The sequence below is a fragment of the Hemicordylus capensis genome, chromosome 4 (assembly GCF_027244095.1).
Source record: "Hemicordylus capensis ecotype Gifberg chromosome 4, rHemCap1.1.pri, whole genome shotgun sequence".
NCBI lineage: Eukaryota > Metazoa > Chordata > Lepidosauria > Squamata > Cordylidae > Hemicordylus > Hemicordylus capensis.
The window spans coordinates 176,191,207-176,219,167 of NC_069660.1; the positions used below are offsets into that span (position 1 = coordinate 176,191,207).

The window sequence follows — 27,961 nt, forward strand, 5'->3', positions numbered from 1 at the left end:
AGTGGGATCCCAGGGCTCCTGAGGACCCTGACTGGGTGATCCCAGGGCCTCTGAGGACCCTGACTAGGTGACAGCTCACTCTTCACTTTTCTGGGGCAAAATCTGGGATTCCGTTTAATGTGGAAAACTTTGCCTGGGTTGGACTCAGTCTACCTCTGACTATTGTCAGATCAACTTAGGAACATAGGAAGCTGCCATATACTGAGTCAGACCATTGGTCTATCTAGCTCAGTATTGTCTTCACAGACTGGCAGCGTCTTCTCCAAGGTTGCAGGCAGGAATCTCTCTCAGCCCTATCTTGGAGATGCTATGGAGAGAACTTGAAACCTTCTGCTCTTCCCAGAGTGGCTCCATCCCCAAAGGGGAATATCTTACAGTGCTCACACTTCATTCATATGCAACCAGGGTGGACCAGCTCTCCTCTCAACTTGTCTCACAGAGTTGTCTATGGTAGTACAACCTACCTCGCCTTGCCAACATTTGTCTGCAGAATGGGACCACAGCTGAGACACAGCTACATCAAAGCATTCTCTTGATCATGGCTGACACCTGGGTAAAGTTTTGTGAACCCAGACCCAAATAAAGACAGGATACACGTAGCTGGAAGAAACTAGGACCACTTTATTGAATAAATTACAAACCTGCAATGAGGAATTGAACTAAAATGTGAGTATCCCCTATGTTGGTCAATCTTATAGGAGGTATGCCCACAGAAGGGCAAAGGACCAGGCTTTGATTCGGCTCAGACTCAGAACTTGTCTGAACCTTATCTCTACTACGAGGCAAAATAATTATAAATAATTACAAATTAACCTACCCCGACCCACTTCATCTGCAAAGTGACCAAACAACCCAGTGACAACCTTAACAAAGTTAGTGAGAAGTAGGCAAAAAAAAAGTCCCCAAACATAGCCAATCCGCTGACACTAAAAAAAATCCTACTTGGCCCCAAAAGGCGACCGGAATACCCCTCACTGAGTCAAGGGATGGATGGGAGAGTGTCTGCCCGCAGAGCAACTGAGAACAAACTGAACAGAGCTGGCTGCTTATGTAGGCGTTCTTGTTCTCTGGTTGGTCCACCCACAACATTTGACGGGGGACCAGTATGGAGGCCTGCATGCCTGCTTCCTGAGCTAAGCCCGCAACTCCGTCCCCTGCTCACCTGGTATTGCCGCGAACGCAGTGAAGGGGGCAGGAAGCAGCTAAACAGTGCTACTCAGGAGTTACTCTAAAGGACTACTTAATTTCAATAGCACTACTCAGGAGTAATTTAGTTAGGCTAGCAGCCCATGTGATTTAGCCCTAAAAACATTTTTCAATCTGTATAATTCTAAATGACTAAGCAAGTCTGAACAGCAAAAGATCTATAAAAGAACAAGTTTGGGACACTTGTCCACCATTGTCTTGCATATGCAGGTCAAAATGTGCCTGCAACTTTGGAGAAGCCACTGCCAGTATTGTACACAGTACTGGGCTAGATGGCCCAATGGTCTGACTTAGTATATGGCTGCTGCCTATGTTCCTAACATTTAGTGCCTAGACAGATCCATATAACTGCAAGACATCCAAGGGAAGGAAAAGAACTCTAAAACAAACAATCAAAAATATTTAAATAAATGAGTTTTTTTAATGCACCCACAGCAGAATTAATTTAGAGTTGATTTTTAATGGTGAGTTTATAGGTTTGTGGGGAGGTAAATCTGAATCAGAGAGTTCAGTTTATTTTCAAAGCAAAACCAAGGTCTTTCTATATAATAAAGTAACATAGGATGTTATAGCATGTAACATACTATAACAAATGATAATATCCATAACAAGCCAAGATTATAAATAATGTATTATTCATTGCATGTTAACACAACGTTTTATTTTTAAACATCTCAAGTTAGAATAGTTACAGCATTGTTGGAATAACACTGAACACAGTGGCACATGGCCCTGAACACAGATAAGGTGGACTGCAGATGGGAATCTGTCACACACATGAATCTGCTCTCACCATCCAAAGTCCATGGAGGCACCTCCAGTCTATTCCCACAATAGCAAGATGTTGGAGGAGATGCTGGAGATCAGGTCGAAAATTGATTCTGCTGATTCTGTTTATCTCTAGAATGAGGAGGACAAAGACACACAACTCTTCAGATCTCCTCCCAAAGTAGAAATCAGGTGAAAGGGAGTAAGGCAATGTCAGTTAAAAGATACTGACTGACACTGGGATTAAATGGATAAATTTTTAAATTACTACTTTGAATACTTCCCCCCAGCCAGTAAATGAGCAACATACTTTGTCACTGAGGGGGAAGAATCTATAGCTCAGAAGTCTTGGTTCAGACCTCGGTGGCTTTTAGCAACTCTCTCTCTCTCTCTCTCTCTCTCTCTCTCTCTCTCTCTCTCTCTCACACACACACACACACACACACACACACACACAGCCTCAGCCCACCATCTGCAATATGTGGAATGTTAACTGCTAACCTACTTTATGAGGTTGTTGTAAGAATCACAAGCAGGTAATGTATATGACGTGCTTTAAAAATGTTTGAAGTGTATATTTTGCAAGTCCTCCTTGTGCCCTGAAGCCCTTTCATGAGGCAAGGTGAGGCGATTGCCTCAGGCAGCTGATTATTGGGGCACCAGTGAGATGGCAAGATGCTCTTCTGGTCCTGGTTAAAAAGAGGGGAAGTTTGCATGCAGAGGTGGGTGGGGGGAACATTTGGCCTCCTGCCACAGGCACACAGAGATCTTGAGTCACCACTGTCCTGAAAACTGCAATATCTATTGGCTGGTTGTGAATATATTGTCCTCTTGTGGAAAGTGCTCAAGCAAGTGATTGCCATGCAGCCAGAGTCTTATGCAAGACTGATTAAGTGGCCTAATTTCAGTCTGGTTTCAGGCCTGGTTTGGGCACAGAAACTGTCCCGATATAATGACCAAGAATGACGTTGCAGAGTGTGATATATCTACTGTTTTGTAGTCATAGGTTTGGGACTCTTTTTTCTTTGCTTTTTAAAGATGGTTTTCATAAATGTATTGTAATGGTGTCTGGTGATTTTAAATAAAAAATTTAAAAAGAACAAGAACAAGAAACTGTCCTGATAAATGGGAGACCAGAGGGAGTGCAATCCTGCTAATACTCCCAGACCTCTCAGAGTGTTTAATTCCACAGTCTCCTTCTGGATAGGCTGTCTGAGTTGGGGACTAGGGGCACGGTGTTTTAGTAGTTGCTGTCCTATCTGGAGGGAGATTCCAAAAGGTGGTGCTGGGAAACTCCTGTATGTACAGGGTTCCATCTGATCTCCTCTGCTTTTTAAATTTTACATTACACTGAGTGAAATCATCTGGACTTTGATATAGGGTGTCATCATCATACTGATGAAGATCTCTTTTACATCTGATTCAGGTGAGGCAGTAGAAACCATTTTCTGCTATCAGTAATATAGTGGATGAGGCTCAAATAACTGAAGCTCAGCCTTGATAAAAATGAAAGTACTGTTGGTGGGTGGTTCTTCTGCTCAGGGAGGTGGTGTCCAGCCTTTTCAGGATGGGTTACACTTCCTCTAAATGATCAGATTCCAGTCTGGGGTGCTCATAGAGCCAGCTTTGTCACTGGAGGCTCATGGTATCAGTGGCACAGTGCCTTTTACCAGTTGAGGCTGCTGCACCTTCTGGACAAGAGACAGGCTTGACAGATTGTGCTTCAAAATGAATTGGGTGGAGCCATTTAATCACTGTCAAGACATGTTCCCAATGACTGGTCAGTTAGCAACCTAGCTGCTGTGTTTTGGATTAACCACAGTTCCCAAGTGGTCTTCAAAAGTAGGCCCAGGTAAAACACGTAACAGTCTAACCTGCAGGCAACCAGAGCACAGATTGCTTGGTATGTTACATTTAGTGCTGAATTTATTATCTGCTGTGGTTTTATCTGGTTTTCTTCTGCTCTGTTTTTGTTGTTTCTATTTGCTCCTTTGATATGATTGTTTTTTATTCTTTCAATTTCGTGAATGGCCAGGGGTTACATCATGGTCATAACTGTTGCTAGAAGCACTGGATTCTCTTATCTATGCTGTAGGTTTATACTGGCACAATAGTCATTCCTCACCCAGATAATTCTGGTGGGTGTAGTTCTGTGAGAAGCGCTAGGGGGCTCTAACAAAGAATCATCAGCATCATCACCAAGCAATAAACTATAATTCCCAATATCCCCAGTAAAGAGGGGATTACCATCACACCATTTTTTTGGACAGTGTAAAAAATGTCCTTTCATTTCAGTCCTAATTACCATTACACAGAAGTAGCTCTCATTTATCTTAAGTGTAGGATTTTATGGTATATTCGCCAAAACCACTTCCCTTCCTACCAGCACATTGGAGGTTCTGTGCTTGCCCAATTCATTTTCTAAAGCTCAGTGGCCTTGAAAAAAATTCAGATTTCTAAGAACAATAATGACTAAGGACAACTGCATAACAAAACAGTGCTAATATATGCCTTTTAAGCCTAGCTAAGTTGACATTAACCTCCAGAATACCTCTAGAAACCTTGAGATCTACTTTTATAATACAATTATTCAGCAAGCCTTTAGTTATGGATGTGAATCGTGGGCAGAAAGAACATTTATTTTTGCAAAACAACATGATAAGGAAAATATTTGAGGTATACAAAACGTGATGCAGAAGACACAATCAGAAGCACTTCTTCAAAGGACCTGATGAGTAAGGGAGCAAAGAGAGAAATGGGAATATAATTAGGATGGATGAGAGAAGACATGAGAGGCAGATTCTGGAATGAGGTGGAAATACAAGACCTTGAGGCAGATGAAAACCAATATTAAAACTGCCCTTGAGGCAATAGATACAGATTCAGTTATCTGGAAAGAGACTGACAGAATTACTCATCCAGCTAGAACAGTGCCTTCTTCTAACACTTCAGCTGATTAGTGGTGGTGGCAGTTGTTGTTGTAGTAATGTAATTTGTCATAAATGTGTTTGCTAGAGGAATTAAACATAAGCATGATTTGACCCAAGCTAGGCATATTTATGTCCTGTAGATTTCAATGGGAAACTTTATTGTCTGCTTAATTTCCTCCCATTAAAACCAGTGGGACTTAAGTTTGCTTCACTTCAGCTGCATAATACCCTAAATTGGGTTTTTTTAAATTATTCATTTGCTTTCAAACATCATCATACTGATTGTACAAAAGTTCAGTCAGATGAACATTCAGTTGATGCAGTCAGCAGTTCCATAATTCAGACATAAAACTTTCATTGGTCTTCTGCAAATGTGTTCCAATGTTGTCAAGGCACAGGCTGCCAGATACAACTCAGGAGAAGCTGAAGATCTCCCCCATTATTTGCTTTTCAGCCTTGCACACAAGGCTGGTAGCCTAGGCCCCCTGCCCTCTGAGGACCTCATGCTGCAGCACAGCAGCAGGCACCGGTGGAACTGGAAAAATATGCATTCATTGTACAGTGTCCCACACAAGCCAGAGACAGCTCTGCCAACAGGTACTCATAGTTATGACTGTATACCCAGGGCTTCTCAACGTGTGGGTCCCCAGATGTTATTGGACTTCAGCTCCCATAATCCCCAGCCCCAATGGCCTTTGGTTGGGAATTATGGGAGTTGAAGTCTAATTACATCTGGGGACCCACAGGTTGAGAAGCCCTGGACACAGTCCAAATGGGAGATGGAATATTAAAGTATGGAATATATTTCTTACAACTTAGAAATGTGTTTGTTTTCCTTATGAGTAAAATTGTGGGCAAACGTTTTTAAAAACATAATTACCACAAGTTGGTATCTATATCTTACCATAAGTTGGTGTCTATATAAGTTGGTGTCTATAGGGGAGGTTTGTCTGAGGGTGCCACCAGCTCATCTGGTGGCGACTCAATGGCGTGCCTTCTCTGTAGTTGCCCCAGAGCTATGGAACACACTTCCTGCTGAGATTAGAACTGCTCCATCCCTGTTGGCCTTTAGGAAACAACTAAAGTCACATCTCTTCAGTCAAGCTTTTTAGTTAGTTGGTGTTTCTATGGATATTTTAATCTGGTTTTTATATGTTTCAACTGTTACATTCTTGTTTTGTTTTTGTTTGTTTTGTGCTGTAAACCACCTGGAGACTTCAGTAGTAGGCAGTATACAAATTCATTAAATAAGTAAATAAATTAAATAAATATATCAAAAACTTCAAACAAAAAGACAAACGATGAACATTTTTTATACATGTTTTGAGTATAGACACGCCATATATGAATTTTGAGTACAGACACACCATATATGAGTAGAGACAAACGAGACGGATGAGGCTCCATCAGGTTCAGCAGAGGCACTCAATGTGCTGCAATTCAGTTCTAGTGTGGTCAGGAAGTTGTTAAATATAAACATGGAATTCACTAAAATTGTCCTTCAGTGAAGTTCCAATTATTACTAGAAAAGCAGGCCCACTGCAAAATTTATTAACTGACTTCAGCTCTCACATATAACTACCACTTTATAGTGACAAAGCAACTGAATTAAATTGTCAGGGCTGCTTGTAAGGAGGTAGGTCAGGGCCTTTCCTCTCTTTTTTTAATTGCCTGTGTACTGAGGCTTTGGAGAAGGACTTTGGGGAGATTTAGCCCACTGTTGGGTCATCCTGTGTCCCATTCTCCATGAAATCTCTTACTTCTCGCCCAAATATTGCACTCAAGCTAAAGAGCTCAAATTTTGATTTCTCTGAGAGCTGCACAACGAGAACTTTCCCCCCTCAAATGTCTGCAGTAAGCCAATACAAAAGAGAGATTGAGGACATCATCCTGAATTCAAGTGAACACTCCTGGCAATTTTTTGTTTTGTGATATTCACCCAGCTCTAATAAGCTAGGTTTCTCTCATTCAACCACATGCCTGACAGTATGATCTTTTAAAAGAGGTCTGGGAAGTGGTTTGTTATTAGGGTCTTAGCTTGAAGAATGTTTGCCAGCATTTAAGGATCAGCACTACCATGTTCTCATTAAAGTGCAAGGACATCCAGTTTATTTACTTCTTATTCAAGACTACTCTGAACTCTGGTGTAGTTTTCAATGACTTCCAAGTATCTGTCTAGGCAGTGCCATTGTTAAGAGGGAAAGAAATGGCTCTCTTGTGTACATCTAATGTAGTCACAGAATTAAACAAAATATTAAAATAGAAATTCAGGAGGTGATCTAGCCAAAAATAAGAGCGTTGGGCCTCACTGATTAAGCACATGCTTAACTCTCTTCCATTAAACTTCATGGGCTTTAAAAGTACTTACAGTCCAATTCTGTATAGAATTACTAGGAAGCAAGTCACACTGTGTTCAGTGAAGCTTACTCCTAGGTAAATGGGCATAAGATTGCAGATAAATTGTTCCCAATTTACTATGAAATCATACTTTAAATTATACTTTTACTATGGAACAGTTTCAGGAGGGGTTGCCATGTTAATTTGTTGTAGGGCGGAATGTATCTTGTGATACCTTCAGTGACTAACAGATTTATTGTAACATAGGTTTTCATGGACTAAGCCATATTGCTGGATGTAGTATCATCTGAACATCTGTAGTATAGTGGACGGTAGACCACAAAAGCTTTTGTCAGATAAAACTTAATCTTCATAAGATCATATACAAGATTCTTTGCTGGTTTCACAATGGAAATATTAATTAGCCTATATTAATGTATTGAGTCAGGGTTCATTAAGGGCTAGTTTGCATCACTTGTAATGTGCATGCATATCACTTAAGTACTATATAACTGATGATACAGTAAAAATTAACAGAGCAGCCAGATCATATCAGTACCAGGCCAGCTTAAAAGAGCAAACGAGTTGCAGCTCTTTAAAAAGCCTTATCAAAAGGCCTTTGCCTGGTGCTGAAAAGGCATTGAACTTGGTGCCGGTGGGGGCGAGGGGAACGTTCCCTTGGGAAAATGTTACAGGATCAGAGCATCACCGCTGAAAAAGCCCTGTCTCAGGTCACCATCTGGCTCATCTCCAAAGGCAACAGGATTGAAAGAAGAACCTCTGAGGATGATCTTAATGTCCAAGGAGGTTCATGTGGGAGAAGACAACTCTTGAGGTAACCTTTCCGCAAGCCATGGAAGGTTACATGGAAGCCTTAGCTGTGATGGTGTATTTGTGATTACTCATTCACACATGCAAGCCACCATTTGATGTTGCAGTTATCAAATGGTGAATATGCATGTGTGAACCAGCCATGAGTTCCTCTCTTAAACCGCATTACAGATTTTGAAGAACAAGTATAGAAGGAAAGTGAAGGAACTAAACCCATAGTCTTTCCTTTAAATATAAGAAGACCCACATATGGGTCTTGAAACCTTGAAAAATGTGAAGACTCACATGTGGTAGCTTCTGTAGTTGGGGCACAAAGTAGGATGACTTCCTTGTAAAAATGGGGGAAGTTCATACATATATGTACGTATATGACTGGTTTCTCATCACTTGATTTTTCTCATCACTTGATTACCCAGTTCTTGGAATCTCACAGGTGTATGTGTGAAGGGAGCCCTTTCCAAGGCCTGGCATTGAAGGTGATAGGAAAATTTTGACAGATGTTTCATCTGCAGTGGCTCATTAACATCTGTGGATTTCAGACAGGAAGGTATGTTAGTCGGATGAAGCAAAAATTGCACCTTAAATTTTTCTTTTCTATGAGCTTTGTGGCACTAGAGTCCATTTTGTCAGATGCATCCATCCACACTTGGCAGATTGATTACACACACACACACACACACACACACACATACAGGTGAAACTCGGAAAATTAGAATATTGTGCAAAAGTCCATTAATTTCAGTAATGCAAATTAAAAGGTGAAACTGATATATGAGACAGACGCATTACATGCAAAGCAAGATAAGTCAAGCCTTAATTTGTTATAATTGTGATGATCATGGCGTACAGCTCATGAAAACCCCAAATCCACAATCTCAGAAAATTAGAATATTACATGGAACCAAGAAGACAAGGATTGAAGAATAGAACAATATCAGACCTCTGAAAAGTATAAGCATGCATATGTATTCAGTACGTGGTCTGGGCCCCTTTTGCAGCAATTACTGCCTCAATGCGGCGTGGCATGGATGCTATCAGCCTGTGGCACTGATGAGGTATTATGGAAGACCAGGATGCTTCATTAGCGGCCTTCAGCAATTCTGCATTGTTTGGTCTCATGTCTCTCATCCTTCTCTTGGCAATGCCCCATAGATTCTCTATGGGGTCAGGTCAGGCGAGTTTGCTGGCCAATCAAGCACAGTACACTGTATACTTTTCAGAGGTCCGATATTGTTCTTTTCTTCAATCCTTGTCTTCTTGGTTCCATGTAATATTCTAATTTTCTGAGATTGTGGATTTGGGGTTTTCATGAGCTGTACGCCATGATCATCACAATTATAACAAATTAAGGCTTGACTTATCTTCGCTTTGCATGTAATGCGTCTGTCTCATATATCAGTTTCACCTTTTAATTTGCATTGCTGAAATTAATGGACTTTTGCACGATATTCTAATTTTCCGAGTTTCACCTGTATATATATACATACACACACAGAGAGAGAGAGATGGGTACAGAGGAAAGGGTTTGTAAACAGTGGGTCCAAAGGGTAGCCGTAGGTCTGTCACATTTCTACATAGGACTCAAATATATATAAACAGTGGCCCATTCACCAGAGCAGTCACTGGTGATCCTGCTACCTTTCTAAACAACCTTTCTAACACCTTTAATGGGAAAGCCTCTATTAAGTCAAATTGAACAGAACTGAATTTGCTGACAAAATTGGGAAGGGATTCGGTGGTACAGCAAATATCTACAAACGTTCCCCAGTTCAATCCCTGGCATCTCCAGGAAAACAACTGGGAAAGAGCCCTGCCAGTCAGTGTACGCACTGCGCTAGATGGACTCAACAGAAAGCAGCTTCCTGTAACCTGTTTCAGGTCTAGAACTTCCCGCCCACAATAAGTTATTTTTGACATACATCCATTGCATTTGAGGTGAGCAGAGGGGAAATGACCTCATTTTTGTATGGGATAGCTCTTTTAGGAACAGAGGAAGCTGCCTGACACCGAGTCAGACCCTTGGTCCATCTAGCTCAGCATTGTCTACACTGACTGGCAGCAGCTTTCCAAGGTTTCAGGTAAGGGTCTTTTGCAGCCCTACCTGAAAATGCCAGGGATTAAACCCTGGACCCTCTGCAGGCAAAGCAGGTGTTGTTACCAATACCTCTGTTAAGTGGATTAAGAGGCACCTTTTTGCTATGGCGATTCTCTTTATTTAGCAGGGGGAGAGCAACTGGCCCTATCCACCCCCAATACAGTTCCCCTCCAGTGACTGTTGCTGGTGTGTATCTTCCGTTCCTTTTGAGATTGTGAGCCCTCTGGGGACAGGGAGCCATCTTATTCATCCATCCATTCTCTATTCATCCATTCACTTTGGACACTTTTGTTAAAAAGCGATATATAAGTATTTGTTGTGGTGGTGGTTCTGTCGCTGAGCTACGGCCCGATCCCCAAACATCACTGACTGGATATTGAGATAACCGGCACTTGGGGCACTCAGTCCCGCCAGGATTGTTTCACCGGGCCAGGACTGCTCTGGATAGGCTGCTTCCATTCTTTTCAATGGGGCCTGGACCCCAAGTCCCCTGAGAAGCATTTTAAGACCCGCTTCCTTCTCTCCCACCCGCACCCGCCGCCACTGACCTGCCTTCCCCCTCCCTTCCCCCATGGTCTGTCAGCATCTTGAATTAAGCCCCCAAACAGCCCACGGTCCACCCTTGTTATTAATTGCTGGTCATTGATTATTTGGCACAGTCTTGCCAGCACTCCCGGGCTTTTGTTGGAAGTCGCTGATTACCAAGATGAAAAGATACGGGAGAAAGACGCCTGCCCGGGCAACTACATCACCCCAGGAACGGAGGTTAGTACGCAGCGGCAGGCGAGCCTTCGCGCTGGAGGCCTTGCCAAACGTTTCAACTCTGAATAGTCCCGGCTTGGCAGATAATTCAGAAACTATTTGTATGAGCTATTTATCAAATTATTAACTGCACAGATGTTGTTTGGCTGAAGAGCAGCTGAACCTTCTCGCTGCCAGCCGCGGAGACAAAGGTCTGGAGGAATAATTGAAGATGTGCATGGAATATTAAATTAATTTACTGCTCTTAATTCTTATGCTAATCCTGACCTCTCCTAGAGCCTATCAATTACCCTGCACAGAGGAAGAAGAAAGAAGGGAAAACAGTTTCTTCTCCTCCTTCTCCTTCTTCTAAAAAAAGGAAAATATTTGCAATGAAGCCAGAAGCAAGAGATTGGGATTGTTTAATTGAAGCGCCAAGCCGCAATTATGTGGTTTGGGAAGCAAGATGTGTTCCGTCCGTGGTGGCCGGAGAGGAAGCGATGCTGGGCGAGAGTGAGCTTAAATAGTTGTGCATCTGCGGGGACTAAAAGGACTTCAGCCCTGGCCAAAGGAAACCTGGACGGCTCCCCGTTCCGCCTCCCCTGCAAAAACGAACTAACAGCGGCCATTGACAACCACCGGGATTTCTTGGGCATGTCTGAATGAGCAAGACCCGGGCCGGGTATCTGTGTTGGAGAGACGTTCGCAGGCTCTTTCTGAAGCCGGCGAACAGCACGCCTCGTCCGGGACTACGAGCTGAGGACCTGATGGGGTCCATTTCCTCCTGAGCAACGTCGAACTCGGCCCATCGCTTTACTAAGGCAGGACATGCTCTTGCGCAGCTCCCCTACATTTAAATGGGACTTGCCTAAGAGAACTCCCCGCTGCATCCTGCCGCTGCATCCTGCCGTTACTCCCCCCCCTCAACACCCTCCAAATGAATGACAAGTAAATATTCTGTGTCTTCTTCCTCTTTATTTCCCCTTCCCAGCCTCCTTTTATTGTGGATGCTTTTTATTACACAGGGAAATGATTTTTCGAAAAAGGCAAATTGGCCAAGGCCAAGGCTTTTAGGCTATCCCCCCGACCCCAAACTCAAACACACACACACACACTTGTTTTGATTGTGTGTGTGTGTGTGTGTGTGTGTGTGTGTGTGTGTGTTTAAGGAAAACGGGCGTCATAAATCCCAGGCCGCATGAAATTCAATTAGGACGGTCTTTGGGAAAGGGCTATTTTTCATCAAGTAAGCCAGAAGAGGGAAAAGAGAGATGGGTTTATTGTTAGCCCCCCGCCCCCGCATTTGGTTTGATCCCCCCACCCCTTTATCGCATTTTCTAATAAGGAGTAAATAAATAGGACCAAATAAATGCGACCCGTCTATTCCCTCCGACGACGACCTTTGGGAGACCTCGACGGCGCAATGATGTCTCTCCAGCGCCTTCGCCGAGCTGTGTTGCGCTGCCTTTTCAGCTCTCCGCAGCCGCCGCCCCCCCTCCCAACAAAAGCTATACTACAATATCAATTAATCATGCGGCAGGCAAACAAGGAGATTTATTCCACTACAAATAGCCTCAAAGAGAGCTGCTGAATGGGGGTGATTAGCATGAGAAAAGCGGAGCAAAACTCCACAGTTCAACAGCTAAAGAGCAATTTGATGGGGCTGGGATGGGGAAATTACTTGATTAGCGTCTGTTGGAAAAGGATCCTGCTTAAAGAGCCCCGCAGTCGCGAAGGCTCACAGACGTGGATCGCCACGCAGCCGAAGAAGCAGGCCGGCCCCACGAAGAGAGGGAGAGTAAGCTCCTCGGGGCAAGGTCTTGACAACTGGTTGGTACAGGGGTGTAACTCTAATTGAGCGGGTGGGTTGGGGCCCCTAAGGGCCGCCCAGCTCCACCCCTTCATTATCTCCCTCACTCCAAGGGGCCACGGCGAGAGGGGCGAAAACGCCCCCCATCCCCTAGCTACGGCTCTGTGCTGGTACTCTGTCAAGAGCCGTGCAGATTGATGATGGCGCTCTGAAAATAAAACACAGCAACAGAAGGGCGGTGTATAAATCAAATAAATAATTAATAAATAAAATATTTCTTCGGAGCTCAGTCGCACTGTGTTCCATGGGACTAACTCCTAAGCAAGTGAACGTAGTATCTCAGCAGCGTGAACATCTACACTCACAAATGGATCCACCGCTTTCCTTAAACAGGAAAAAAACAAAACTGGATTTTCCAGCCCACTAAAGCTGCACTTTTATTTCGGAGAAAATCCCACTGAAATCCTTTGGACTGATTTCCGAGTAAATATGCCTAGAATCGAACTTAACAACTGGCGACCTAAGAACCTAGGCAGCCCGATCTTACCCTGTTTACTCGGAAGTCAGCCCCACTCGGTTCAAGATGAGATACTTCCGCATGAACATACATAGCCGCTTTATTAGAAGGGAGGATTGTTGGGCACGATCCAGGCAAAATTAAGCAACGTTTATTCCCAGTGACTCATTTTGCTGTAGTCACACATACATAAACTGAAATTGGTAGAGCAACGGTGTTTAAGGCTGAAATCCCATACACTTAGTTGGGAGGTAGTCCCATTGAATTCGATGGGGTCGGGCTGCATTTTTTGCTCTACCATGCCCATCATAAACGGCATTAAATCCTCATGTTTCGCTTCAACTGAGGTTGCAGGTCAGATGAAAGTTAATCCAAGTCTCTGCCCCAACCTCTCTCTTTTTATTCGCTGTAAGAATCACACACGCACCCCCCCGCCCCTTTTCTTTTCTGGAAAGGGGAGGGGGTGGGGAATCTTCCGCGAGTCTCCTTCCGATGCATAGTGGCAGTGTGTCAGGTGACCCGTCCTAGAAAAGGGACGTAGTGACATTGCCAAGACAAATAATAATGTAGAGGTAGCTGCTTAGTCTGTTGCAGCAAAAACTGTGAAGTATTCCAGAAAACCAACACATTTGTGGCAGAAGCTTTCTGGGCCAGAGCGTGATTCAGATGCAGAAGTTAGTATGGGGACCCTCTGAACAGAAAGGGTGGAAAGAAACAGATTTTTATTTTTGTTATTTGGGGCTGTGAGACCAAAATATCAAACAACCCAAGCCATAGCAGTAAATATGCCATGGTACAATGCGAGGCACAAATGAACGTGCTTCCCAGTCAAATTAATACAAGATGCAATCAGCATGAGTGTGCTCCGCTACCAAGTAGAGGCCGCTGATGATAAATAAGCGTGTGTGGAGATCTTAAATATCTCTATGGCTGCGCGCGCCTTTGTGTGTGTAGATATTTCGTAGATTCACACCACCTCACCCGTGTGTTTTGATATATTGTATTGATATAAAGATGAAATGTCCATTCATATTGTAGACTATGATGGGAGTCTCATCTTATTGTAGGCATACCCTTATGATTATAATAAATCAGTTTCAGCTTTGATGCCAAATCGGGTATATCATTTGGCAGAAAATAGTTTGTCCTACACTGTTTTAAGCACATCACACTGATTTAGCGGTAAAGTATTCCCAGATCACAACTTGCATATCCAAGAATAGTTCCAGCTATAAAGGATGCCCCACTCAAGGCAGTGGATAGGAAGTGCATTCCAAACGGGGTGGCAACCCAGAGGAAGTGGGCAACCTCATCCGCACTGTGGCAAGGGGAGAGGGGAGGGAACTCCTTGAATGGGCACAGAAAGCAGATGTTGGCTGACAACCAGACTAAATTACTCATGAGTCCCTACTTAGACTGGATGTAAATTGCTATCTAGATGAATATTCACACTTAGTTTGTTAATTGTTCCCAGTCTAAGTCAGGTAATCCCCTTACTTCTGCAGTATGTCTCCCTTGCATATTTAGCATTGAGAATGTAGAAGCTGAGCATCCTAGAGAGGGCGCTGTTCCCTTGCTACTTTCTCCTTTCAGAGAGGGTTGTTTTTCATTTGTTTTTTTACCTTGGGAAGCCTTCAAGTATGCTATCCTGGCTTCAATAGAACTCTGGTGAAAGAAGAGTGCTTTGTTGACATTGCGATCCTATGAGCACTTTCTACTCTCTCTGAGCTCGAGGAGACATTTCCGGGTAAACAAGAACAGGATCAGGCTGCACTGCTGGAATCCGAAACAGACGTAGTTGGAACCAAACTTGTCGAAAGCAAAAGTCATGTATGCATGGTTCGCCATGCATACATGACAGACTGAATAAGCCATCGCAAATCTAACAGCACGGTTCAGTTCAAACGCAGTGGTTTTCAGTTGTAACCACATAATAACACATTCAGCTAGAAGACATCACGTGTAGAGAAATCAAGTTATTGTGCACGTGAGCCAGTGCTTAATGGGATGTTAGCATGCCAGGACCAGAGTAGTTTATTTCAAGTTCAGGGGGATAAAAGCAAAAGACGTCTGTCCGCACTGCAGCTTTGTCACAAACCCTTTACAGAAGCTCCCTCTGCTTTTTTTTTTTTTTTTTAATGGCTCGGATATCACATGAATCATACTACTAGGAGTATGATTACGCCTGCTGTTGTAATCGCAAAGCCCGAGCACGTTGTAAAGGACCTTCAAGGCCCTTACCCGGAAAGGAGCTGAATGGAAATCAATGGCTCATCACTTGCCATCAACAGTTGTCTTGCGGGGGAAAACAGTTCCTTGCACCGAATCATCAAATATCAGTGCAGGTTGGACTTTCCTAAAAGATGTTTGATTCTTATTTCAGTACTACCGTGGTTTTCTTTGTTCTTTCAGGAGGACGTGGAGAATGCAATGGTCAGAGAATGCAATGTGGCCGCAGCGCTGTTAGATTCGGGCGTTTGTCAGCCTGGGCTTTTAAATGAAAAACAAGGAAGAAGAAGATGTTTATTGTATCCCTCGCTCCAGATAAATGCGAACTGACAATCACCTGCGAACCTGTTTACTGTCGCTTTAGGCGTTATTTGCATCTCGATGCAAATCTAAAAAACATTAGATGTAGTTAGCTGGTGTCACTTAGCTGGAAATAGACTCCGCTATAAATCTGGAAATCTCGGCTAAAACCTCTCCTCTGCCTGAAGTCCCTTAGGAGGCCTTAGGCAAGCCACTATTTTCTCAGCCTCAGCATTCTATCGGCAATGCTGAAATAACATTGACCTACCTTACAGGGTAGTTGCAAGGAGGTCTGCGACAAGATAATATACTGGAAGCCCTCAGAACACTCTAAAGTGCTGTCGCAATCTAATTTATTATCATCATTAGTTCGCGAAAAGAAACTGGCACCAGGGAGTTAGGAGATTCAGAATTTCAGAGCCTTTGGTGCAGGACTTACTTCCGAGTAAACATGCAGAGGATCGGGCTAGTCTAGCCTTCGCTCTGACGTGTTAGCTTAAGTAATAAGTAATTCAAGTATGTGATTGAGCTCGAATTCTCATCACCCAGATTTGATTCTGCAAGATGTATCCCTTTGGAAAGAGTTGGTGTGCTGAAACAGGCATGCACCTTCCTTCCTAGTCATTATAGACAGGTTCAGGTAAGTAAATGAATGACCAAGCACTAAGAACCAGTGGTATTGTGCAGGGGTGGGTAGGCAATAGCTATTGGCTAATGTCCGGTGGACCTGCTGGATGCTTGCAAATCATGCTGCAGTATTGGGACTTTGTTCTGATCCAGTAAGGCACATTTTATATTATTGACAACAGTGCATACTCAAGTTCACTTAACACAGGTGCCTTCAGTGTGAGGAATTCCCAAGTATGCATTACACTTGCTTTGTGGATTTAAAACACCAGGGAGTAAGAGACTGAGAGTTGGCCTTGGAGGGACCTGGGGCTCCTAGGTTCAAATCTCCACTCAACCGTGAAGCTCATTGGCTAATCAGTCAGCCGAATCTAACTCGCCTCACAAGGTTGTTGTGGGGATAAAGGCGGGACGTGGAAAAATTATCTGTAGGCTGTCCTGAGCTCGTTGGAGGAAAGATTAAAATGTGATGATGAGATGCCCAGTTCTGAAACAGGTTAGATCAGAGTACTGTGAGATCCTATCCATAGGATTTATTTTCAAATAAATGTGCAAATGAAAGAAGTGTCGGCGTACCTGGATGCAAGTCCTATTGAACTCAGTGGGCAGGATTGTGGGCGCTGATTTGTTTAGATCCAAATACTCTGTGTATTGGAGAACGGGGACCAACGGACAGGCTGATGATTTTTATTATCTTGAAGCAAGACTGTCAGTCTGCTGAGGGTTTATGACAAACCCGTTGGCAAGGAACTGGAAAGCTCCTGCTGATGTGCAAACGTGCAAATCTGCGCTTGGAACAGGTCTCCAGTCTCACATGTCCAGTTTTCACAGAGAAGCGCATTCTCCAAAACGGAAGGCTTGCTTAAAATATCCCTCTACTCATCCTCACCGCATCCCGGTCTGGTTAGAATGCTTATGGCATATCCATTAAGGGACTTGCTTAAATTTAACTAATGATTGATTCAGAATAGAATTAACTACTTTAATCTCTAGATTAATCAGTTTAAAGCTCTGCAGTCCAATCCTAAATTTGGCTGCTATGAAGCAAGGCCTTCTGATTTCAGGCACCAGGTGTGTATAGGACTGCAGTTGTAGGCTACAATCCTATGCATATTTATTTGGGAAGAAGCCCATTGAACTAAATGGGCTTGCTTACAAGCAAACATTTATAGAAGTAGCCTGTTAACACTGATAACCTGGAGAGACCACATTGTAATAGGTGGGATTCATAGATAAGGACATTGTTGATGTTATTTTGCTTTTGGGGTTCTGTTGTATTAAGGAATGAAAAAGAAAATGTTAAACATACCTTTTGTTTTCTAAATGGTAAACATTATCTCACACTTCCTCTAATATCTCAAAAGGGCATTTACATTAATGTTTCCTGATTGTGCAAATGTATTTAAATTAATTGATTAATCAGATGAAGGCAAATGATTAATCAATTTAAAATTATTTAATCAGTGGCAGGCCTAATAAACTTGTTAAAACCTATAGTTTCCCAAATGGTGTTTGGGTATATTTAAGTGTGGTGTAGTAGTGATGTCATGATGATTATCTGTAATGATGACATTGATAATCAATCACTAACGGATGCAAAATGTAGTCTTTGGGAAGTTATTCTAAAGCAATATCCAGAATTACCTTATATAAACAGTTCCTTAAGACCTTGGCCACCAGTACGCTGAAGGAAACCCGGTTAACGATCCATATTTGTCCTGATATTTTACCTGACAAAATCTTGCAAGGCTCACCGAAATAAATAGGAGACGTGGTACATTGAACCCAATACATGGGGGAATTCGCCTAAGCAAGCCTAATTTGAGCGGAACCAAGCAAGAGTAGGTAAGCCACTTTCACTGATTCCAATGAGGTTTGAGGAAAACTCCTGGATGCCCTGAGAAAACTCCTGGGCCCTGTTTTTAAATGTTATTTTGTATGGCACGCCACCGCAAGCATGGAGGCTGAGGTTGGGATATCAGTCTTAACTCAATCAAGAAACCAAACTGCACACATGCGCGTTTCTGTGGCAATTACTTCAATGAATTCAATGAATAAATAGATCCTGCGCTCATCTTTAAACGACCAAGTGGGTACCAAAGATGTAGAAAATAAAACCCTAATATGAATCAGAGTAATGATAGTGATCTTAAGGACAATGAGTGATGTTGGATTTCTCGAAGTTGAACGCTTATGAAGGGAACGTCCCAACCTCACACTGTTGTCTGCGGGATAATGGATTACTTTAGTAGAGTTAGGTAGGATGGCACCGATACATCTAGTCCAGGATGGGCAGGGCAGATGGTTAAAACAGAGGACAGACAGTAATTAGGAGAAGGTGTAACTGATGAAATGATACATAAGGTCATTCAAATGCGTGTGCTTCATAACAATAATCACTGCCTGAATGTGTATTTACAGTCACTGATACGGACTAGAATTGCCGGGTCATCCATAACTATACAGTGAATAGCAGTGGTGGCTGCTGCGTCTTAGGGCTGGGGGAGGGGGCAGAAAGGAGGGGAGGGAGGCAGGGGTAACCATAGGCGGGGCTAATTGTAGGCAGGTTCAACAACCCTAATCAGTGGAAGAGTAATCACCAGCCCATGGTTTTTGCCAATCTGTAAACTTGTTTTCTTGTCTCAACCCAAATCTCCATCATTCAAACCAACACTTGGCAGCTGGCTGTTTAGTGCTAAATTTGTCACTTGGTTGGCTGTGAGTGAAGGAATCATGCCCCTAGCCTCTTCAATTGTGGGTGCCAGTGTGGAAAGTAGCAATGCCCTCTCTCGTCCCCATGCCACTTCTTCCCCTCAGTAGCTCCATACTTTCTATCAGCATTGCCTCCATCCCCCCCTCCTCCCCACTCCATGGAGGACCAAGCATCAAGATCTACTGAAGCTGTTGTTGTTGGAGTCTTAAGTGTCTTTTTGCAGGTAGCACCTGCATACACACAAGTTTTACTCTTCTTGAAAATACCACAATGTATTTGGCTGCACACAGAGCCCACTACTTTCCTTTCTTCTCACAAATATGCACATAGATACTTTGGTGTTTGTTTGTTTTTTAAGCAAGCCTTATTTCTCCCTTTCTCACAATATAAACAGCAGTTACTTGGGAGTAACCCCCAATGAGTTCGTTAGGTTTTACTTGGAATAAACTGTATGGAATTGCCTACAGTTCTGGGCAACATTTACTTGAGGTCTTTTATCAGATTTGAAAATTAAGCTACAAACCTGTCCAGGAATTTATGTGGACAACCTCTCCTTTCAATACTATTACCACTCCCCACACCCAAAGGTAAAACACAAAATAACCAAACACCACAAAAAACCTGGCATAAGGACTATAGAGTGGTGGAGCTACTTGACTATTTTGGACGGGCCTGCTTTCCAAACTGTGCCTGTTGGTTGTCTATAAATAGAAAGCAATAATCTCAGAATTCTTAAAAAATAAAAACAAGCATTTCTGTATTAAAGACACATATTTCAGACAAGATAAGTTTGAAATTGTCCAATTAGCAATTTCAGTTAAAATGCCTTGTTTTATTTGGAAACCATAACTCACTATTTCTCTTTCATCCTCAAGAGAGGAAAGAGAGTAAGAGAAAGATAAAGGAGCTACCAACAGGCTTTCCTTAAAGTCCCAGAAGAAGGAAGGGTGGGGGGGCTGTTTACTTGTTAGTAAAAGAACTACTGAGAGGAAGTGTAAATCCACCATATCCCACTCCCCGCTTCTCTAGATCTGTGAATGTTGCCAAGATTTGCTAGTGGCATTTTTTAAAAGGAAAGGAAAAGGGCTCTCAGCAAACTCTGGAGAAATCCAGTGCCTCCTGAAGGCTTGGTTGTGGTTCTGAGTGAGGAGAAAAGAGCTGGCTTCCCTCTGGAGAAAGGTAGTCAGGACTCCTACCTGTTTTGAACTCCATTTGCTTGCAGGCCATGCTCCCATTTTGCATAAATATCTTCAAAGAGTCTGCTCAGCCTGCCTAAAATGATCCTGGGAAATCAAATGATTGTGCTCGCCTTCTTTGCTGGCTGTTGGTCAGAACAAGTGCCTGTAAGTGATTCTGATTTCTGATTGGTTGGGGCAGGGCTAGACCCTGCCCACCCTTGTGGCGGGTGTGGGGGGAGAAAAGAAAGGCGCATCCTGATTGGTGCTGGTGACACTAAATATGCAATTTGGGTAGTGACAAATTATGGTAATTACTTCATTTGTGGGCAAGGGATCCCACTGAACACCCTAAGAGGGAGGAAATGGTTTCACAAAGGAATTTAGAAAAAAGACCAAGAGCCAGCACCATCTAATAGGAAGCAGTGAAAATACAAGAGCAAAATTTAAGCAAGGACAATTGAGTACTTGTGTAAAACCCAAGTGGATATGCAGAGTCCTCCTGTGTTCAACAGGATGCATTCCCATCTATATGTGAATAGACTGCTGTTTTGATTGGAAATAAGACCTATTGATGGCTGGATTGTGACTAGAAGACTTGCTTCCATGGGTACTATCCAGCAAAAGTCAAGCAGTTTGAAGGTTGAAATTCTAAGCATGCTTATTAGGAATGATCTCATTGCTTTGTTCTGTTCACAAATTACCAGGCTCAAACTATCATACTTCGGACGCATTATCTGAAAGCCCAGCTCCCTTGAGAAGTCCATAATGCTGGGAAATGTTGAAGGAAAGAGAAGAAGAGGATGACCAGCAGCAAGGTGGATGAACTCGATTAGGAGAGCAATGAATGTCTCTCAGCACTTAAGGTCTCTCAGCACTGAGAGACCTTAAAGGCCAAGTTGAAGAGAGATTATCCTGTAGAGAAACCATCTATGTGGTTGCTAAGAATCAACACCAACTTCACTTAATCAAATCTGTTCAGTGGGACTTAGAATAATAGAATCATATGGAGTTGGAAGAGACCTTGGAGACTGTCTAATCCAACCCACTCACTGCTTCAGCATCAGTGATAGATGGTGGTCCAGTCTCTGAAAACCTCTAGCAAAGGAGAGTCCAGCCTCTATGATGCAGACTGTTCTAGAACAGCTTTTACGTTAGGATATTCCTCCTATTGTCTAGCCTGAAACAAATTGCTTAATTGTAATTTCAACCCTTTGGTTCTAATCTTGCTCTCAGGAGCAACCCACAACAAGCCCAATTATTTCATGTGACATATATTTGAAGACAAGTATCATATCTCCCCTTGGTCTTCTTTTCTCCTGGTTAAAAATACTCGACTTTTTTTTATAGGACTGGGTTTTTAGGTCCCTCTCAGTCTTTATTCTCTTCTCTGAACACATTCAGGTTTATCAGTGTCCTTATTAAAATGCCCAGAAATCGGTCTGACAAGAGAGTTGAACGATGTGAAGTATATTTGGTTTATGGGTAAACATATTTAGGACTGAACTCAAATCACTGTTTTTCAGTGGGAAAGCTATGCATGTAGTACTAATCTCTCCATTCATTGTCCCATTTACACCAATGGGAATTAGTTAAAATACTTCTTTGACTCATGGTGGAGGTAGAGACTAGAGAGGAAATCCAACAGATCGCGTGGGCTGAGCTAAACACTGGGAACTGTGTAGCCGAATCCTATGCATGTTTACTAGGAAACAAGTCTCAATAAAGAGTTCAGTGGGATTTGCTCCCAAATAAATGTTCATGGGATTGCAACCTTAAAAATCCCCAGTTGAACCAAATGTATTTTAGCGTAGTCCTTAATCAGTCTTCTCGGAAGCATATCCATTTATTTTAGTGGAACTTATTTCCGTGTTAAAGCTTCCATCTTAAGCACACTTACAAGGGAGTAAATCCTATTGATTCAGTGTGGCTTGCTTGTTTCGGATGCCGCGGGAAGTGTCTTTGTATTGCCTAATACGTCGGAGACTACCTGAGTATCTCAAGTCACTGCAAACGCTTGGCCAGCAGCGTCCTCGTCTTTACCTCTTGAGCAGGGGAAACACACACACACACACACACACACACACACTCCAGACGCCTGGTTTCCTTCCTGTTTTGTTTTCCCCATCTAATTAGTAATCCAGGGGGTAACGCTAAGACAAAGTGTTACAAGTCTGTGAGGCTAAAACCGGCAGAAGCACCTCTGAACTACCCTGCCTGCGCTTGGTTTGGGCTCGCCGGCGGAGCAGAAGAAACAACGCCAAGGCGGAAAAGAATCTACTGGGCGGCGGGGCGGGGGCATTCGGCACGTCGCTGAGCGCCGCTTATCTGCCTCAGAAATGTCACCCAGGCGGCGGCGTATGTGTCTCGGGAGGGGAAGCGCACATGTTTCCTTTTCCAGGGAAGGAGCAGAAACGGCGAGAGGAGGAGAGGAAGGAAAGGAAGGACCGACGGCGGCGGCGCCTTTCTTTGCGGAGGCGAACCCACCGAGCGAAGCCAGACACAGCCAAGCCTGCCTAACATCACAGAGCGCGGGCTAGACGCTCTTGGCAGAGAAATCCTACCAGGCCGCCCACGCGCCACCCGCACGACGAAACCAACCAGCTGCGCCGGCGGCGGTATGTGTGTGCTTGCGGCTTCTGTTCTCTCTCTCTCGGCCAATGCGAGCCGCGCGCAGAAAAAGTGTCGAGGAGGAGGAGGAGGAGGATTGCGGATTGCGCGTTACAGTGAGGGAGAGAGAGCCAGCGCGCGCTTGCCTCTCCCAGTCCGCTCCGCAGCCTCCTTTTCTCCCGCCTTTTTTCTCTTCAGCCCAAATGATAGCTTTGGGCCCCTCCTGCAGACTACTGGGAGCAAATGTGCCACTTATAAAGGTCTCCTCTAGAAATGGCTTCCGGAGGATGCCTTCCCGGTGAAAAAATTGCGCCCAAGGGCTCGCGCCTCTCCTTTTGCGCGGGATTAGCGCGCGCTTTCCTCTTAAAAGTCTGCCTAAAAGCGGGAGCAACGAAAAACCCGCGAGGCTCCCGCAATTTTATTCCGAGGGGTGGCTTTTCAGAAGCTGGCAATTTGAGACGGCTGGGTATTATTTAGTGCAATATGAAATCAAATGATCCTATTTCTGAAATAACAGTGTCTGTGAGGAGAAGTGAATACTCTGAAAGGGGTAATTGTCTCCTGATGATATTTCCATTATCCCCAATCTTGGCCTTAAACGGCATTCTGCAGCTGTGCTGAAGGGGGGAGGTAGAGAGAAAAGAAAGTGTGCGTGTGCGGTGGGTTGAAAATCTGTAATAATGATGATACAAAAAGAGACCCCAGCCACATTTTAGCAAGTTAAATCGATTCCCTGACTTCTCTGCCCAGCCTGTATGATTTCCTCTTGGTGAACGCATCTGACGAGTTCTATAGTTATTTCACTTAAAGGGAGACTGGAGACCCAAGTTTCCCTTGTCATTCGCTGAAAACTTCTCAAGCCGCTTTAGATTTAAAAGTTGTCAACAAATACGATGCTTTCCTGTTCTGTGACCAGCAAAAAGCTGGAGAGGACGGAATTCACTCGGTCAAAAAACTATGAATGGTTGAAATGAATCCAAAGATGAAGAGACGTATTTCCTTATAAGAACACATTTTCCTATATGAAATTCCAAACCGGTGGCCCTTCATCCTGAATTTTATTTCATATTTTTATATAATAATAAGAAGAATAAGAATAAGAAGCTTCAAACTGCCTTCTTAAACCTGAATATTATTTGCTTGTTTGGGGGAGCTAAATATAGATTATGGTTCTAGTCTTTGCTTCACACACTACCCAATAGTTTTATGCACAATAGTTTATCTTTCGCTTGAGAAAGAAATGCTCCTATAGTGGCGTTTTTCTGGTCTCTGCAGAATGTCTCTCTGCACTTTCCAATACTCACAGGCACGGGCACTCAACAAAGCTCAGAGCAATTTGTACAGTGAATTTAAAGAAGAATGCAGTGATTACAACTAATTAAAAGTTATATACACGATTTAGGCAAAATCATGGTATATGGTTTCACAACGCTGGTTCTCAATTTGTGCTGCTATTAAAATATATATTTATTTACAGCTCCAACGATAATCCAGTTGAATAGTAGACTCTGAGTTTAGTATTTCAGCTTAACTGGAATATAGATCAGGTTTGTTTTGCTAGTGATTTTTCTCCTCCAGGCAACACTTTCAAATATGGACTATAGAAAACAGCGGACCAAGCCCGTGTGACTGACTAGTCTAGAGAGGAACGAGGAGCTGTCCACATTTTCAGCAATCTGTGTTTGTTTTTATAGATTACACTTTAATGATCCGTACGTCATATTTAGAAAGAGACTTTCTTAATAATTCAGACGCTTCTCATGCAATTACCTCAGTATACTTATCGGAGAATTTTAGAACTATGTTTATTTTATTTTTTTTAGTTTCCATTTTGGGTTTCTTTCTCCCTTATTTGGGATAATTAGCCCCTTATATTGTTTCTTTTCATCATGGCAATCACTGCAAGAGATTTAGTGATTCCAGGCTAGGAGTACTTTGGGAGTTTGATTTTGAAAGGGTCTGGATGTATGTTTTTCAGACGCAACACTGTTGACTGTTGACAGTCACACTTAGATATATATGGCAACATTTTCTTGTATTTCTTCTCTTTTTTGAACTTACAAAAAAAAGAGGTCAAGATTGTCAGAATCCTCATGTGGATGTCAACAGACATTTCTGACTGTTGGAATATAAACACACACACTAAAAAAGTTGTATCACTTTTGGCCTGATTTACAATATATTATAAAGTTTTTATGGACTGTGTGTGTGTGCCGCACACACACACATTCCTACACCAAATAAATTATAATTTTCGAAATTCCAATGACTAGAGAAATGAGCTGGTGCAAGAGAAGCCCTTCTGCATGAACTCAATTGACATTAATAGGAACTGCTCTTCTTCCACGGCCATTCATTTCAATGGCGTTTGTGCAGGAGAACTTCCCGCTGGATGGTACTCTTGGATTTATCTGCATATATTTATTATGGTACCTTTGTCACTTGTGCATGTTTTCCAACTAGAATCCACACCGGTGGATGAGGAAACTAAACCCTATGAATTAAATGCCTGCGCCCACATCCAGTGCCCTGCATTATCTTACCACTGACGTACTTTTCTCCCTCAAGGGCACTGGGGTGCCTTTTCACATTCTATATACCCTGTGAGGTTCCAAAGTGTTTTCAGCTCTCACTACAAGTGCACCGCCAAGTTGCTCTTGTTCTCAGATATCCTATCCTTGCCCCTCTCTGGATTCTAACCTATTTATATTTGAAAGTAATCCCTATTAAGCATAAAACACACTATAAGCTGGAATAAACTCCTTTAGCCTTCTTCTGAGCATCGTTAGGGAAAGCTGTGGGTTGTTGCTGGTTATTCTAGCATTCATTTTCCTACGCCTGATCCTAAACAGGGGGATTTGGAAACAGGTCCCCATCGATTCCCATTGGGCTTATTTCCCAAGAAAATCAGGCTGTCAGTACGAGTTAAAAGGGGGGGAGGCGAATCTCGAAAAGGTAACTACTTTTAATGCAGGAAGTTAATGTCTTAAACAGAGACGAACTCCTCCTACAACTTTTTCTAAGCGGAAGTGTTTGTAGAAAATGGCAGCTACCATCTAAATAAGGCCGAGATCCGAAAGACACATCTACCTGGGAGTAAATAACATTGAAGAGCATGGGACTATATTCCAAGGGGTGGTTTTAGATGAGGTGCCAGTCAGTTTACATTGGAAGTGCTCTGTTCCAGCTGAATTACCTTTTTAAAATTATTATGATGATGTATATAGCTCCGCCAGTGTGCATGGCGCTTTGTAATGATGACATTGTTGGACTAAAATCAAATCGAAACAAAACGAAAAGCAATCCAGAGAGAAGAAATCACACCAGAAGCTGTAAAAAGCAAAGGAACCTACCTACCTGAATCAACTCACACCGGAATGAATAACCTCAGCACACCAAAAGCGATGAGGGGGGACGGTATGTGGCACCCTAAACTTCAACATTTATTAACAGAAAACGAGCACCATCAAATGATTATGGCTAGGCTGCACTCCCCCGCCCCATTAATCACCATTTCAACGGGAAGGATTAAAACGCGAATTTGACCATTCCCGGAAAGCTATGGGCATCAAAGCCGGAGGCAAAAACAGTTTTGCTTGCGGAGACACAACGCTGCGATTGCTGCTTCCCCCCTTGTCTCTCCGTCTGGGCTAATTTTCCCTGCCTGCTTTTAAACAAAATGTATCTTTTACTGAACATCGAAGATGAAGCAGAAGACTCTTGGCGTTCATCTGCACTCACTAATGGAGAGCCTCGGGAAGGTCTTTGTAGTAAGGCATGCATCCCCAAAGCTCTCCGCAAAATGTCAGCCAAAGATTGACCTGGCATTTCGAGACCACATTGGCGATCTCCTTGGGAACAGGGCAGGGAGCCCTGAAGGCGACCCCAGCGGGAGCGGAGAACGAGAAGGGGGGGGAGAGGGGCCAAAGGTCCACCACCCCCCCGCCCTTTGGACAATCCACTCCACTGACAGCATGCAAAACGCGGGAGAGGCTGCGGTACCTACCTCTTTTGTGGAGCCTTTGGCTTAACTCCTTAGTCCAAACAAAGCCCAATACGTGTAAATGCATTTGCGCGTAATCATCCCCTGTTGTCTTTGCCTCTCCTCTCTTTAGCCTCCATTCTGTTGCAATTTAGATGGTAAGCTCTTGCGGGCAGGGACCTGCTTTTTTGCCTACGGTATTCTGTAAAGCGCTTTGTACATAGGCGGAATAAATAACTAGATAAGTTTCAAATTGTGCTTGCTAATATTCCCCAGCTTAGTCTCACTTCTGAACTACTACTCCTCTTCATAGATGCGCACACATTTCTGAGCCCTTCCAGCGCCCCGTCCTGAAGCTGCCTTTCCAGGGATTATCAGATTTTCAGGGGCTAGATGGCGCAATAAAAACGCACCTTGGCTGAAAATACGGAACGCCCCAGCTGAATTCAGGAAAAGAGGGGTGCTCACTCGCAGTCCTGTCCCTTCTTCCCTCCTTTCTAGTAAAAAGGTACTTGCTCTGGCCAGGGATATGGCCCCAGATTTCCCCTGCTGGCTTCTCTGGCTGGGCAAGATTCGCCAAAGGGTATGTCTCACCAAGCAGAAAGCCCTGCCCGAGCGACCTCAAGCATCCTTCACGGCGCATAGACCTACCACCTTGACTCCCAGTAGCCCAGCTTCACCCTGCTGCACAAAATTTTTCGGTCTCCAGAAAGGAAGTTTCCAAAATCTCTATAATTGAATTAGAATTGGTATTATACCATCAGGCATTTAATTAATCATCCACTGTTAGATTTTAAGAGGGTGTATCTTATTGTCTTTCCCCTGTCTGTTGTAAACCGGGATTATTTTGTGATGATGCAGGGCTAAAACGATTACAGATGCCCCAAAAGACTGCTTAACACCTCAAGACAGTATGGATGAGCTGCCTGTACCCTTTATCTTTAATAATGTTTGGATTGTTCTCTTCCAACCTTCTTCACAGGTAACTTTCAATTTGTTCATCTTCTTTTGCTGGAGAGGACCCCGCCTCCCCTCACCCCCACTGCGGTCCAGTATGTGGATTTGTACACGTGTCCCTTTATAGCCCTCT

The 27,961-nt window shown here is 43.4% G+C and overlaps 1 long non-coding RNA gene across 1 annotated transcript; it reads right to left on the bottom strand.

Moving 5' to 3' along the window:
* Positions 1-601: 601 nt before the first annotated feature.
* LOC128323114 (uncharacterized) lies at positions 602-27,798 on the bottom strand. Its single transcript, XR_008306174.1, has 2 exons — positions 26,896-27,798; positions 602-2,106 (listed from the first exon to the last, which is right to left on the bottom strand). It is a non-coding gene; the product is annotated as an uncharacterized LOC128323114 (long non-coding RNA).
* Between the last annotated feature and the right edge of the window lie 163 nt (positions 27,799-27,961).